At 40.9% G+C, this 16,821-nt stretch overlaps 2 long non-coding RNA genes across 2 annotated transcripts in view; one reads left to right on the forward strand and one right to left on the reverse strand.

Moving 5' to 3' along the window:
• The window catches only part of LOC139999509 (uncharacterized), a 42,643-nt gene that overhangs the window by 18,909 nt on the left and 6,913 nt on the right, over nt 1-16,821 (forward strand). The gene's annotated exons all lie outside the window — the stretch shown is intronic.
• The window catches only part of LOC106014863 (uncharacterized), a 64,774-nt gene that overhangs the window by 8,846 nt on the left and 39,107 nt on the right, over nt 1-16,821 (reverse strand). The gene's annotated exons all lie outside the window — the stretch shown is intronic.

Raw genomic sequence — 16,821 nt, forward strand, 5'->3', positions numbered from 1 at the left:
TCATGACTCACAAATCTATGAGTGCTCTATGATGGAAATAAAGAAGTACATGAATAAAGGCGATTTATTTGATGTAGGTTTTGAGGGTTCCCAGACAGATCTCAAGAATGTTTCTCCGCAAAGGTTCTTAAAAAAAAAAAAAAAAAGTCATTTGGAGAGGCCTCTCAGGCCTCTCATAGAGTAATAACTGATTAAAAGACTAGAAACAAGAGCAAATGATAAATTTTTCACAGGAAAATGTTAGCTATGCTGAGGCTTCATCGTATCTCAGGAGCAATCTTGTAAAGGGGGCTGAGTGGCAATGCTTGGTGGTCATACAGAATTATTTATTGCAGTCAAATCTAAAGCTGACTGTGAATGACTGCAGAAGATCTTGCTATATTAACCATAATTCAGCACTGATAAGTGCAATGTAATGCATATGGGAAAAATATTTCTAGCCATGCATGTACTGTTCTTAGCTCTAAATTAGCTGTTACTATTCGAGAAGTAAATCTTGGAGTTGCACTGGATAGGCTTCTGTAAGCTCATTGCTCAGCAGCGGTCAAAAGGGCAAGGAGGCTGTTAAGAATTATTTGGAAGAAGAATTGAGAGCCAAACCAAAAGCACCTTAACCATTTGTATAAATGCCTGCTGCCAACATACTCTGAAGACTGCACCTGTAGGATTAGACCTTCCCTCATGTTCTAAAAAGCAGAGGTGAAAGAATTACTGAACTGTTTGATCACTGAAAGAAAGAGATATGGTAAAACTGAATAAAGTTATTACATGGATAGAGAACAAGCATGAGGAAGGACTATTCCCTGGTTCTGGACACACAAGGATTAATGGGACTTCATTGCCAATGGATCAAGCAGCAGTTTTAAAGCAAGCCAAAGAAGGTGCTTTTTTACACAGTTCATAATTAAAGAAGGCTCTCGTTGCTGAGAGAAGCTGTGGAGGAAAAAATGCAAATAGAATCAGGAAAGGATTAGCTAAATCAGGACAGGTCCATTGGCACTCATTAAAAGGATGGTCTCTGCATGACCTTCAGCTCAGGTGATCTCGAAGGCACTGACTGCCAGAAGAGGTGTTTGGCCAAAGATCTGTCTGTACTTATTAACAACTTCCCCAATGTAACACCTGCTGGGTAGTTTGGGAAACAGGCTGTGGGGCTAGCTGGGTCTGATTCAGGCTGGTCATTATATACGTGTTTTATTGAACTAAGCACTTGGTGCATTCACTGCTTTGGGAACAACTTCTGTTCCAGAGAGGAAACCTCTTCCAGTGAGTGGATATGCCCTTGACTCAGCTGGTCATGTATGCTATTCCTAGGCATTTCTAATATGCTTTCCATAGGTAAACCAAGCATGTCCCCCCCCCCCCCCCCCCAAGGCTCACTGGTGGATATCAATGGTAAAATGTTCGTAGTATACCACCGTAAATACAGAACTTCTTTTCTGCAGTCTGAATTTAGGTGTATGTTAAATGACAGGCAAGGATGCAAAAATGTCACTGGATTATGTTGGGATTAAGTCAGATACAGACATACCAGCTGTTTTTACATTTTTCTATTAAAAAACAAAAAAACTGAAAATCTGCCTCTTCTCAACAAGAATCTATTATCAGTTTAAGTTTAACATAAAATGAGCATTTACACAATATGGCAAACTGCTCTGTGGTGTTTGCTTGTATTATGCTAATATATTCCAGAAGAAGGAAGCAAGGTGTAATAGCAGGTCCTCCCTGGCAGTTGTTCCTCAGGCAAAATCCTGGTGATACTACATGGCGGAGGAAATCCCTGAATAGATGAGCTACAAGATAAATCACCAAGAGTGTCAGGAATTATTTGTAGCATTTAGCAATAAACCACGATATTGTCAGCATCATGTAAGCCAGAATCTGATTTCAACAGCAGTAATTTAATGTGTGATAATATTGCTCTGTGCATGTGTGCTTGCTTGCATGCAGACGTGCTGGGAAGGGGGAAGGGAAGGGATGTGCTAAACAGGTTTAGCACCTGCCAGGAGCAGCTGCTGCTTATTCTGGGAGAATTCATGCAGAGCTAAGCACATCTGTGTACAATAGGACAGGTAGAAGAAGGCACGGGTATGAGTATGTGTCACTGTAAGAAAGCAATAAGGAGGGAAGTGGGAGTGCTGAGATGGCCCCAGTATGTTTCACTGCCAGTCCTGCATGGAGTGCTGATGTTTCAGCCAGCTTGTTTAATCTTGCTATGTTTTCCCTGAAAAGACGAGCTGCCCTGAGGATATCAGAGCTGAGTTTTGGCTGAGGGGCAGTGCTTGCTGGGGAGTGCATGCTGTTTTATGCTCCTTCTTACGGAACAGTGCTTCCTTCCACCTCCTCCATAGTCCTTTAGTCCTCTCTATTGGCTATCCGCGGTCCTGTGCAGCTTTGTGCACTTAATGCACAGATGATAAGGGTGCATATTTAATGTAATAGGAGCATTTTATGACAGATACACATATCATTTATCAGTGCAAGTGGAAAATGAGGTGCGAATTGTTATTACTTTACTCATTTAGCAATTTAATTCACAGAACACAAGTGTCTTCCTTGGTGAGCAGCTCCATAGCATTATACACACTATTGTAAAGCAGAAGTCAAGGCAGAGAACAGGGAAGCTACTTGCTCAAAGTCACCCAGAGCACAGGTTTTTTAAATCACAGGCTATTGCAGGCAAGGCTGCTTCCCATATACTGTATGCATTATTCAACAAGAGAGTTGCTGTTCTATATGTGAAAAGTGATGTCAAATATAAAGCTTTTTTTTTTCAGTGCTGAATGATGAAGATGTGAAGGGTAGTGAATGAAATATGAGCTTGGTGTATTTTTCTTAAGGCAATGTCAATAATGTGACAATTAAGAAGGAGACCACAGAAACAAATGTTTCCTTTGCATGAAAACAATAAAGCAATCTGTTACACAGATAATATATATATTGATGTTAAAATTTAACCAACTACGTTTCTACAGTAAATCAGTCTGCTTTTCAGACTGCTCGTGGAGGACTGAGTCCCTGTTGGTCCATGGACAGCTTCTAAATGACCCATGAAATGATACCACAAAATCTGTGTTGGCTCAAGTTAGACTAGCTTTGGAGTTCTTCAGCTCTTACTCAGTGCTCAGCCCTATCTCTGAGATTCATAGATAGTTCTGATCAAAGACATTTTGTTTATTTGTCTATTTTTCAGGCAGTGCTATTGCCTCTGCCTGGAAGTCTGTCCCATGGAAACAAAAACCTCATGAGCTCTTCAAAGAAAGCCAGTGACGAGGGTGAACTTTGCCACTGTCAACACCCTTTGCAGCACCTTATGTGATTTTTATTTTAATTGTGATTTTGAAAGAAATTTGAGTTTGGATAGGAATTGAACCTATCACCACATTTGCTGAATTTGGCAGATGGTCTTGACCCAAAAGAAAGGATGAGGTTTTACCAGAAACCAAAAGTGGTGATGCTGAGGAAATTTTTCTGAAATAGAAAAAAGTTTTATTACTACAGTTTTAAGTATTTGCCTTTTCTTTTTCAAATATTTTCCAAAAGTTATTGGTACTTTCTCCTCGTCTTAAGCTAAAGACATACAGGTCTTAGCCACACACAGGGGAAACAAAACATTTAATTTCAGACTGAATGACAAATTACAAGACATTTCAAAATGTAATAATTTCAGACACCAAACTCTTGAAGAAGGTTTATTTATTTTGAATGATTCCTCCCCCAAACTGTTCTGCTCAGCCAGTGTGTTATTTCAGTGTGTTATTTAAATCAGTGTGGCAGAGCTGAGGTAGGGCTCAAATGTAAGAGAAACCTTGCACCTGCCTTCATACATCTCAAGTGATCTGCTCAGATTTGACCCAATTAACTCAAGGCTGCTTGCTTCTTCAAGCTGGCAGTGCAAAGAGAGGGGAAAAAAAGACTCCACAGAAGCTACACAGTTTTCCCATGACTGTCATTACCCCATGTAAGCATTTTGATTGCTTCAGTGACTGTGCATACCCTAGACGTACAGTCTAGGTACAGATGTAGATGTTTGTTGCTTAAATCACCTGACTCATTCTGTAAGTCCAATGACAAAGTCTCATAGGCATAGCATGTATCTCCATTATCAACACCAAAACTAGCAGTAGGACAGTACTCAACAGATCATTAGTGTTGGAAAAGAATAACACCTTTTATTGAAGACTTCAGAAACTCCATCAATTAGCAGGCAAACACTGCAATTTACAGTAATTCCAAGCAATTCAGTATACCAATAATGACTTGTTACTCAGATGAAAAACACAGAACCCCTGCCTTATTAAAAGCAAAACTATAAAGTTCAGCAGACAAAGCCAAACAGACCACAACATCAAAAGTCTTTTGAAGATTAATACATTGACTAAATTACCAGAGATTCATTTAGAAGTAAATGACACAGACATTCATTACATCTGCAGCCATTTTTAATTTATTGGAGTATGTTCTTCATTTGTAACATTCTCCGTTTCTTAACTGATGGATGTAGATGATAGGATCTTTTTTCTTTTTTTTTTTTTTTTCTTTTTCCCAGGATAAACTTTTGGGGGTCATGGTCTAGACGCCTTTAGAGGAAATCTTCTGAATCTCAAATGAGTCATTTGGAAAATATCCTACTAGAGAGAGTTATGTTTGCTGAAGCATGGATAGGAAAAGCTAGTGAGAACTGTTGCAGCTGTGTTATATAAAAGGAAGAGACAATTTAATGGAAAATTTCATACTTTGCAGAAATTTGATTGCCTATTTTCTCTATGTAGATATCTTATTAGAGCAGCTACAGCTGCTGCACTGAAGGTATATTTTCACTGATGATGATCAGGATGGGAGTGCCACAGCAGTATGTGGAATTTAACATTTTATTCTGTTGCAGAATTACAGCAAACATTTACAAATCTCTCAGCTGTTATTTTCCTTTTATTAGACAGGAGTGAGAATTTGCTCTTTGTGGCTGCTCTTTTTTGTCCAAGGGACACAGAGTGTTTGTTGGTTCCGGGAACTTACTGGGTTGGGTATACTGGCAAAGAAATCATCAGTTACGTGTGTCTGTCTCACCTCCTGTTATACTGAATGCAGGATGAACTGGTTCCCTTAACACCATAAGTATAGACCATCCTACATCATTCTCCCCTCCATATCCCCCTTCTTCACTGACTTTTTAAAATATTATATCCTTTAAAAATTTTATCACAATGCTGTGATCTGGATCTTCATAGATCTCTTTGTTTATAATTAGTATTGGAGGCGAACATGTCATAAATTCTACATCATAACATCTCTTAGCTTCACAGCTATGATAGTTCCATTTCTTCACTGAGGCCAAAATAATCCCAGAACTGCTGTCAAATGTTTTATGTTCTGCAATTTGGAGTTTATTACTGTTAACAGGGTAATGTGTTATACTATTTGTGGTGTACAAGGTGCTGCAGGCTAAACATTCTCAGACTACAGTGGTTCAATATCCAAAATAATTTTAAAGTCCTATCTACATATTCTTCACAGTATTTTATTTGATTTTCACAGGAACAAAACAAGAGATTTTTAGGGATATTTAAAGTAAAAGATTCTCTTTTCCTTCAAGTCTGTGTGAATGATTCCTCAAGTTGAATCAGTGAAAGTGAACCTCAAAATATTTTCAATTGTTCTTAAATATCTGGAGAAGGAGCCTTGTTGTCCCTGAAGCCCTAGGGTGAGTAACCCAGATGAAAAGCACAACAGCTGAAAGCAGCTGCTGTTAGTCTGGCTGCTTTCTTTCTCTCTCCCACACAGGACAATGGAGCAATGATGCATCATGTGAAGATGACTCCATTTGGAGACATATCTTACAATGCATTTGCTGACATTCTCCCTCCTGATTTCGTAAATACTTGATTTTCCTTTTCTTTTTATTTATTTATTTTACATCTGTTTCCATCTGTCTATATTCACAGTCCTACCAAGTACAGTATAAATAGTCTTGTAGGCCACCTCTACCTGGTTTAGAAATATATCATAGGTTCTTACATCAAACTCTTGAGAACTGCAGGCAATCCAGCTGAACAGTGGGTTGAAATAGCATCTTAATTAAAATAAATCCGTGGCAACCATAGGCTTAAGTGTTGCCAGAAACTGAGCAAATTACTAACCCTTCTTTTGTTCTGAGTTCCCATCATGCATTATGGCACCATTCTAGATAACCCTCAGCAACTATAGAAAGAGATGAAATGTCACAGAAGTGAATGGAGAAATGTTTCTCCAAGCACTGTGGTAGACGCACTTATAAACATTTTATTCTCTCTGTCCTAACTCAAGGCTGAAGTCACTATGCTTAAAAATTACAGCTTCTGCTAGGGTCAGAGATAGCTTTTCATACCACCAGATGAACCTCTGGACAACAGATGAGTTATAGTTTAAGCAAAGGACTACAGAGTCCAACTTCTAGCAAGTTGTTTCTTTATAAAAAAGAGTTGACTGTCCTGAAAGTCATTCAAGGCAATTTTCTTAAGAGAAGATGGCTTTCAACCTGTTCTGCCACTGTGATTGTATTGCAGCATGTTTGGAATTGTAGCTGGTATCTCAGAGCATCACTGGCAAAGCTCTGTCAGCAACAGCATCAAAGAGCCTGTTTAAAGTTTAAAACTATTCTACTGGTAAGATCTGAGTGCTGCTCTTTCAGTAAGCATATGTATGGTGCTTAGGAGAATAATGTGACAAGCATGTGAGAGAAAACAAAGCAAAACAAAACATTTCTGGCTCCCAGCAGAGATTCCACTTGGAAATTCACAGTTTTTAGACAAATGAGAAGAGGAAAGCAGAGGAAAGGGAAATTGTCCATAATTACTTGTTTTGTTTATTTGTTTGTTTGTTTGTTTTTACTGTTTGTTTTTACTGGATGAAGGTATCATTGCGAACAGCACAGTTATATGTCCATAAAACCATCTGAAATCCATTTTTTGATCTCTGTACATTGCACTGTGTTCTTATCCATGAGTGTGGAATTGACTTGAAGGAAAAATGGTCTTGAACTAATGGCAGAGACTGTCATCTTCAAGGAAAAAATGTGAGAAAGACAATGCCTTAGCTTCCTATTCTATCTGGAACTGAGATTGGAAGAGACTAGAAAATTTAGAACCAAAGCCTGCTGACTAACATGTGCCATTTCATTTACTTTTGTGTCTTTACATTGTATCCTTGGTTGAAGAGACTGGCTGATGAGGAAAAGACGGTTTGTGCTATTGATAGTGACTTCCAGGGTGGAAAGGGAATTAAATTCATACCTATATAGTGGACCCACACAAGGCCATTATACCAGCTAAGACCAGAGCTAGTCCAGCTCCTTGACTTGGGTGGTCTTGAAGTGATACATACAGTTTGTACTGCTCCCTGCATTCAGGTGAGTTTCAGCCTGGGATTTACTGAAGTACCAGCAAGATTAGCGTTTTTATCTTACCTGATTATTTTGCACACAGTCACTCTCCCCTCTCAACTTCTCCCTCTAGCAGGATGCTCACTACTGGTCTGGGAAAGTCAGGCAAAAGTCTTGCCAATTCATGCTATACTGCTGCTCACAGTTAATGGTCTCAGGCATCACTGGCCAGGTCCCATACCATCCCACTGCATTTACCTCTATCCCTCTCTCCAATCTCCAGGATCATCCCTCACTTACAGGAGCTTTCTTCTAGTGGAGAACTTCTTACTTTCCTTAGTCCAGGCATCCTTCTCCTCCCCAAGGCAAATTCTCCATTTTAGGAACCCTTGTTTTAAGTTGTCTTTTCTTCCCATAACCCAAAGTCCCTGCTTTTCCTAATCAAAATAGTCTATGTACAGAAGCACAATGTGACCTATTGTGATCAGCCTCCTAATTGGTGTTTCTGTCTTATGTGTCTTCATTAATGAGAGGATTCAGGACATGTCACATTTGTTTCGTACAGGTACTACCAAAATTCAGAACCAGCACATACATACTGCTTGCAGCTAGCAAGTGGCAGGTTTGTGCGTGAGAGTTCAAAAGTACAGTTTTGGACAAGCATCAACATGCACATCTACACCCAATTATCTGCCACTTCCTGGCATTCACAATTTAAGCAGGTTTTTTCATCTGCAACAGTTTGTTCATCAGAAATGTGAGTAGCTGAGCAATTTTCACTCCTACTGGTTGAACACAGCCAAATCTAAACGCAAGGATGCTGAATTCTGCAAGAAACCCACAGTCATCCACTTCTCCCTATGGGATTCGTTCAAGATTAGGGATACAAACAAATATCAAATATGCTGTCAAACAGAGCCTGATATTACTCTTTTGAAGGTACAAATGCATATTTGCTGAAATGTTTGCAGAATTTCCTTAGACCCAATAAGGTAGGGTTTCATTTAACTCCAGGGGGTCTGAATCAGAGATCAGCTGCTGAAACCAGGTTCCAGAAGCAAATGATTTTCCTAACAACAATAGATATTATGATTGCCAGCTAGAGTTAAGAAAACTGAATTGCTGTAAGGTTAACAGCATCATGCAAGTTCCACTATCTCTTCCTAATGAATTAATTAAATTAGTAAAGATGATCTTCTTCCTGTCTCTGCTTTCCTAAAGAAGGGCTGAATCCTGCTGACAATTAAATTAATTGTTAACTCCTTTTGACTTGAGCTGTACATGATTGAAGCTCAAATGAGCTTTAATTTGTACAAAGACTTAAAAACACAAGTGGAAGCATTTGCAGATTTCAAAGGTAGAGCAATGAGCTGCAAAGTTAGGCCAGGGACAAGTACATGCATACGTAATTCAGAAAGGTCTCTTCTAATCAGATGGGTTAATTAAAGAGGTATAAGCCAGTCAGCTTGGTGTTTTGATGCATTATGTTTTCTTGGAGCTTCCTGAATGTATCCTGTAGATCACATCTTTGTTCAAACTGAACTCAAAATAGTTCTGTCGAAACCTGCTTATCTCACAGATAAATCTTCTGAACATGCATCCTTTGACTCAAGTTCAGTGCAGTGTTCTGAAATAAAATTTTTTAAACAGATTTTGTTTCCCAGCACAGCAAGGAAGCCTCTTGTCCCTAACAGACAAGATTTGGAATGATGCTATAAACGAAAAAGCTACAAAACATGAGACAGGAGAAGGGAAAGAGAAGGAGGGGGGTGATTCTCACACTGAGAGACATTGTAGGTTCATAGCCATGGGAATGACGACATGAGACAAACATCATAAGAGCAGCAAGAGAAAATCACTGTCATGGCAGCTGAGCAAAAGGCTGCGGAGCTGCGGGGGAAAGGCAGGCTGAAGAAATGCAAGCAGGAAGCCCTTGGCATGATACAGGTGAAGGCATTTTAAGTGTTGTACAATACTATCTTGCTGCAGGAAGGACCATTTCTGGCAGTAGTGATACACTGGCAAAACGTGAAGTGAAACCCTTCAGCTTCCCACAGTTCTGTTTCCCTTTTGATCCCATGACTCTATTCTGCCCCATCCCCTCCATTTTTTAAGTTGAGTGGGTAGGAAATGCCTCTTAGCAGGAGTTTATGTTGGCAAGTTCCTCGGGGCTGTCATCTCATTTGGGAACCCAATGTGCTGTGCCAATGCACATATCCCAGCGACTCCTCTCTGTCACTCTGCCTCAGCAAGTGTTGTACTGTCCTGAGCAAACACCCAGAAAGAGGTCTGGGACCCAGAGACTCCAGCTAATGTCTCCTGAGGGCAACATGGGCAAGTTACAACCCACAGTTAAGGTTTTGTGGAGTAGCAGAAAATTGCTCCTGGGGACTCCAAGGCAGGTATGGGGTGTGCAGTGCTCCAAGCCAGCCACCATGCACATGAAAAAGGTGGAAGAGCATGGCTGTAACTGCATGCAATGCTCAATTTTTGCTGCAGTAGAGGTAAGACTAGCAGTGGGGACTGGTGATTAACACAGCATTAGTGCAGGATACTCTAATAAAAATATAGGTCAAAAAGCTTTCAGAGATCCTGCATTAAAGAGCTTATAACACATTTCCTGACGTATTGATGGAAGCAAAGGTTAATCTTTTTCTGGGGTTACTTGTAAGCAACTTCAGACAAGAGTCGTATTACGATGATTTTGCAGTCTGCTTTGGGACTACATACAGGTCCTACATCAGAAAAATGGAAGTTGAGTCAGGGGCTGACTGCTTTGCCTTAAGAATAAGGATTTTTGCCTCATGGGTAGCTACTAGGCTTTTACCTCCTGATCCCTTTTATCCTTGGAGACCTGCAGAGAAGGCCTGGAGACTACAGGCCCCTCTGTGCAGTCTGCTCAGTGGGCTGCCAAGGGAGGTGCAGATGGGACAGGAAGAAATCTGGCTGCTTTCTGCCAGCAACCTGCACAGCAGGAAAGTTTTGAAGCCCATGTGCGCTAAACCCAGCTCCACAGATTCCCACACTCGGCAGTGTTTCGTTCTGATGAATCGGCATTTCTCGCTGGGAATGAGTTCCACCAGAAGATTTCCGGCCAGATTTAATCAGGGATGCTTGAAAGCAATCCAAAACACAGGCCAGGAAAGGAAATAGCTACTAAAAACCACCAGCTTTTTCACATTTTCTGAATTGTTCTGTAATTACATTTGTTGAAGATATAATTCATGCATGATTGTTTAGAGTTGTCCCTGCAACATTTATCAACTCACGCACAATTATCTTCCTTTCCTTCCAGCATCAGTCTGTAATCAGTTCTATAAACCCTTTGAGATATTTGTTTGAAGACAATGTTTTTTTGTAGGGAGTAAAAACGGGAAAGAAAAATGTTTTCGAAGATGTGGCCAAAGAGAAAGACAGTAATCAGAGAACTGAAAGGAAAATGCAGATTTTTCTGACCTAGTGAAAACAGATTCTTGAGGAAATGATATTTTCCCCTTTCTGCTCTTTCTTGTTACATGTTATATCCTACTTCTCTTGCTAAACAGTGTGAAACTCTAATGTTTTATCATAGATCTTTTTTTTTTTTTTTCTATATATGAGAAGCTCTATTGTTTTAACTCAATGATTGTACATGGATGCTGTGCTACACCAGCACAGTCCAAGTGGTATGATCTTTTTAATTTGAACGCAGCTGCACCAGGAGGTGCTTTATACTAGTCTGGGAATTAAACAAGCAAGGCAGCTATAATGAACTGTTATGCCAAGATAGCCATGCCCACGCTCAGGTTTTATGGGTGTGAATCTGTAGGAAACATTTCCTACCTGGCACAGTTACAGTGGTTAAAAACAAGAAAACCTTGTGTGTGTGAGGCCATAAGGATGAAATGTTGTTGGAAGTCTCCAGCTGCTTCATGCTCCTCTGGCAATATATAGTATCTATATATCTGGTTTAGCAGCCTAATTAATCAGAGTTACAGCAATTTGCATTGCTGGAGCTGCTCAGACAAAGCATACAGTAAATCCACCTAATGGAGCCTGCTTCTGCCCCACTTGTGCTGTCTTCAGCACCACGTGCCTCCACAGAAAATTTGGGTGTAAAGGGCTGTGTTTTGTTGGAGGGTTTTGGTTTTCACCATGCATTTGTGCTTACATCGCTCCTTAGCTAACCCAGGCTGGCTATCTTGGTATCAACCTTCCTCCTGATCGTGTTAAATCCAGTTGTACTCTGTGATGCTCAGACCCACTGACAAGCTGTTCTGCGATAAGGAGGATGATGCTGGCTGTGGATGATCTTGTGACTCAGTAACAAATGCATGTGTTGTCATCTGGAAGACCAGGAGAACAGCGCCAGAAGCACAGCCATCTCTGGATGGCAGCACTTCAGCAAAGCTTGCTTTCTGTGCCTCGTCAGCCTTCCCGGAGGGCATGAGTATTTCAGACTAACACAGCAGCAAGCTAGATCTATTTTTTTCAGAAATGAGATGGTGCAGAGGGCTTATTTACTCACTGACCTATGAGGAAAAGGGAGAGCAGAACGGTTATCTAAGTAGCAGTGCTAACAATGAGGTGTAGGCTGGACATGAAGTGTTTGGATGCCCTGTACTGAAAAACCCTAAGTGCCAAGTACACGACATATCAGGATTTTGAAGTTTCTTTCTTGTTAATGCAGGTGCCATTTGTAAAATGCAGCTCTGGATCCTGAGCATTCACAACGCTTCTGGGTGTTCAGACCTCTGCTTGATTAGAGCCAGCCAATATAGTTAAAGGTACTTTTTCCTCACTACAGGAGTTTATAATGTGATACTCTGCTATTGGTTCTTAAAGTCAGTATTTATACAGTGCCACTAAGACGTGAAGTGCTTTCCTGAAAGAGTCTTGATGCTCTCTCCCAAGAGGTAAGTCTGGTGGTATAAAACTTAGATTTTTAATGAGTGAAGCAAAGCTCTCTTGTTTGGCTTCACTGATTTACCTGCATAAGGGCTACAAGTTGAATACAATTTGCAGACTCAGGCTAGACTAAAACTAGACAAAATAAGATGGGGGAAATATGTTACAGGCTTAATGAGAATGAAGGATAGAGATTGCAGTAATATAGTCAGAAAGTCACACTCAATATACTATCGCAGCAGCACTGGTCCTCCTATTTTTAGGTTTAGTCCTTTGTGAGGGAAGATTAGCTTTTTGCAAAGGGTGTTTTAAGAGAGAAAGAGCAGAAGACTACTGACAGGGTTATGAGAGCAGGTCCAGGCATTAGGCATTGATGACAAAATGTCCATTAATAAGAACCAGAGAAGTGGATGAAGGAAGCAGACTATAAAAAGGGCTGGTAAAGAGAAATCCAGTGTTGCCAAAACAAACAAACAGAAAACCACCTTGTTCACAAACACTGTATTTTGGTTGTGCTCCAGGACATGAAGACAAAAACATTTCATGAGAAAGGGTTCCAGGAACATTCCAGTCTGAGAGCTGTAACACTAGTTCTGCTCCTATTGCTGCTGTTTTCCAGCTCCTTCATCCTAGAGCAGAAATCCTTAACAGAGGATTTCTGTTAAGTTTCCTTTCTCTCTTCCAATGAAAATGTGAAATTAACATGTTCCTGAAAAGGAGCCACCAGGGCAGCCCATTTCTGATTTTCCTGAAGAGTCAAAATCTTTAGGGGAAATAAGAATTTTCTACATGTAAATTCTGGATTTTGTGAAAATGTCATTTTCTGTTGGAATGATTTTTCCAGGAAAATCTCAACCATTTCTAATGGCAGTCAAAACTTTCTGGCTAGTGCAGAGAACAAAAAGAAATGTTTTGCAAGATCTGGACAACATCAAAAGTAGCTTAGATTTTGTAATCTTTCAGAGGGATTGTGTGACATCTCTCTTCAGACCTCTGGCCTTTGAGGTACATCACCTTATATAACAGAGATCACTCCTGGGCGTGAAAGTCACTGAAAGACAATTTCTTTTTTGCTAGTACCAGCTCTCAGACCTGTTCTTCCAGTGCCTGTGGAGACACATCTTTGAACGTTATAAATATATGCTAAGGGAGGAAGGTGGTAATCTCATGACTATTTCCCAGATTTCCTCCCTTGTGTAATAATGATTGTCTAGTTAATTTGAAATTACTCTTTACTCAAAAGAAGTTCAGGCAAAATGAAAATTGAAATTTTTATGGTATCCAAAATAGATAGAAAACACCAATTGCCAATATTTATAAAAGATACATGAAGATATGCAATGCACTTGTACCAAATTAATTCTTGAATTTCTCTCTCTTTCCCTGTCTGGCTGACTTGTTATAGGCTTTTTATGACCCATCCCTCGTGAGGCCCTCTGCCTGCCTTTGTGCCTTAGGTTTCATTCATCACAGAGAAACTGTTCTTAGTGGAGCGTGCCAGTTTCATAACTGATTTCTTTGAAGCCTCCAGGAGGAACTGGACAAAGTTAATCTTCCATCTCCTCTCCCCCATGAAATATATTTGCTTCTAATTTATTTGGGGCACTCCTGTAACTAAATTAAGAATCAGATCAGATCATTTATTTTTAAGATGCATGTGTCACCTTTACAATTCCTAGGGTCAACAGAAGAAAAAAAAAATCATCCCTTAACAGCCTTCAGTGACTCAGCATGCACCATTCAGTATGAACCATATCTGTCCATGAGACTTGCATTCCTATTGATCTGTACAATAACGAATATGCCAGATGTGGCAACCACAGGTGGCTCATTTGGTGTCTCACAGGTGGCTCTTGACTGGAACAGGCATTTGGCTTCCTTTGGGATAATGCAGGCAAAAGGCCAGGGAACTAGCTCTTGGAGGAGACTGGATGGACCTGGAGGCTGACTGTCTTTAAGAAGTCCTTAAGAAGCGTTGCATAGTTTTCTTTGAGCAATCTTTTCTGGAATAGGGTGGCACTTAACAGCACTGAAATCCTCTACCGTAATGGAAAATTGCAGGTCAGAGAAAAATTAAAAATAGTAATGCAATCTGAAAATCATTATTTAAATACTGCCATGAGCAGAGTTTGCCATGAGAGAGCAGACGTGAAAGCAGCAGAAGCTCAGTGCTTGGAGAGTGGCTGGATTTAAGCACAAATGGCTACATAACACTGCAGCTATTTCATTGAAAGAAACAAGGTCTGGATTCACGCTGCAACTACACAAGGAAAAACAGGAGTGTCTAAGAAAATGAATGCTCCCTCCAGTACCAAAGATGCTGATGTTGAGTCAAACCTTGTAACTTCTCCATGTTAATCTCATTAGCTTCCTCCTCTCCTCCTGCCCCCAGTCTTTGATAGTCATAGACCTTGATAGCTTGCAAGTCAACTTCTTGACTAGCAAGCAGCTCATCCCAGTAGTTCTCCTGATGTGCTGGCTGCACAGTAAACACACCAGGCTGGCACTGGGCAATCCTTATGACACATGTGCAAACATCATCTTCCTTTGCAAGGGAAGCTTTGGAGCAGCTGGGGAGGCTGATGTTGCAGTAACCGTACTTTGAGACTTCAGCACAATAAAGATAAACCACAAAGGATCAACGTTTGATCCCACATCTTCTCATACAGCGTCTATAAGAAACCTCTATATAATTCAGTGAAAAAAGAAAGCCATATCTATATTGTTAACATCTCCTTTTCATTTCTTAATTTAAGGACGGGGTTGAGCTTCCCTTGGTCTAAAGTTAAATTGTCAGCACAATTCTGGCAGCAGATTTTTAAACACCTTTGGTGGTATAAGAAATAAAAGAGCACCAATTGATTTTAAGATCAAAGGCTGAGTTTAGGTTGGCAAAAAAATAAAATAAATCCTCTTCTTACTTGTAAGCAGCACAAAGAAGCTATGCAAATCTCAGACAGAAAACTGTGATGGGACCGCACATTTTTACTCTCATAGTGCTTCTCTGGCTAGAGCCTACCCAGTGTTACCCTCTGGTTCAGACATACACCACAAATACCAGGTGTCATCTTGGGGAGGGTGTGAAACTCACTGGTCTCTGCTGTTGGAGACAAAAACACTTTATGTAATGTATGTGGCAAAAATATTTCTGCTGGGAGATTAAAGAAATGACATGAATAGTCAACAGGCTGCTTCAGAGAGCAAGCTACTGACCAAGTGAGCACTCCCAAAGCTCATGCTGGTTGTGTCTTTCATCTGGGGAGTCTTTGAAGCATATCTGTTGTTCCTGGATAGATAACCTTTGCTCCATCAGAATGGAGTAGTTTTTAACTGAATTATTTTAGCAATTATTTCCCTAAATGGAAAGTTAGTTAAACTGCATTGGTTTTCCTGTTCTCTGACATGAATCCTGTTGCTGCTCCATCAGTAAAGCAGAGAAAACCATGGCTCTTCAACAGAACCCTGTGCTCCCCAGGGGTGGTTCACACCTGCTGGGTACCTTCTCTGCTCACACGCCCGGCTGCACAAGTTTTTCTCCAATACCCAGTTCCAGTGTCTCTGCTGTGCCTGTGCAGGTGAGGTGTGACCCTGATGGCACCAAACTGCCTAGGGCTGTCACCCACACCTCCATCTCCTTTGCACATAACGATTGAAGCTCTGGCAGCCCCATGGGCCCATGGCTGCTGATGGTGGGTCATGTTCCTTAGGAAGGAGCTCAAGGAACATCACAGGCACATTTGCTCCAGGAGCATGAAGGCTGTGAGCCCACCCTCAATACCCACAGCAGCCTGTACTTGTTAAAGTGCTCCCCTAGGAAATGATAAAGCCTAAAGGTAGCAAGGGACTCCTTTTGGTGATTTTATCGTGGGTGGGGAATAAAACATGTGGCATGAGGCCTTCTAGGTTTGGATACGTCTGTAGGCCAGCCATTGCACGGGCTGTGCATATCCCTGAACTACCTTTGTTTTACCAAACTGCAGTGCTTCTGGCAAGGAAACTGCAGTAGCCAGAGGCTCAGCATGAAAACAGTCCAACGAGACTTAATCATTGTTGTTTTTTTTCTTCTTCAGTCTGTTCTGTGGCTCAGAGTGAGCTCCATGGACACACTGAACTGATTATAGTGAAGCTGGCTTATGTGCTCATCCAAAAGCTGTGGCACAGCTGCGTCCTTTGATAGTTCTTAAGCGCAGGCTTGTGGTTTGTGAACAGGGGCTTGTATCCCCCAATTTCTCACCTGTGTGCCTTTCATCACTATGGTCAGTGGCAGTGATTCTGCCCAGGAATCACTGTGAGTCCATCTGAACAGGACTCACCAGACACCACTGCTTTTGAACCAGGCAGATGGATCCTGCAGCCACCCTCACAGCCTGGGCCATGTTGGTGGCCAAGCAAGGAGCAGTGAAGCCACAGCTCTCCAATGCCTGGCCTTCAGACCAACCCATGTGTGTCTCTGGGCTCCTTCTTCTTTCTCAGAGTAGCATCTGATGCTGTGCTGGCAAGTGAAGTCATCTGCTTTCATTCTTAATTCCTTTTGACCTGTGTATCAAAATGCTTTCTGATTTTTTTTTTTTTTTTTT

Source organism: Anas platyrhynchos, chromosome 1, assembly GCF_047663525.1.
Source record: "Anas platyrhynchos isolate ZD024472 breed Pekin duck chromosome 1, IASCAAS_PekinDuck_T2T, whole genome shotgun sequence".
Lineage (NCBI taxonomy): Eukaryota > Metazoa > Chordata > Aves > Anseriformes > Anatidae > Anas > Anas platyrhynchos.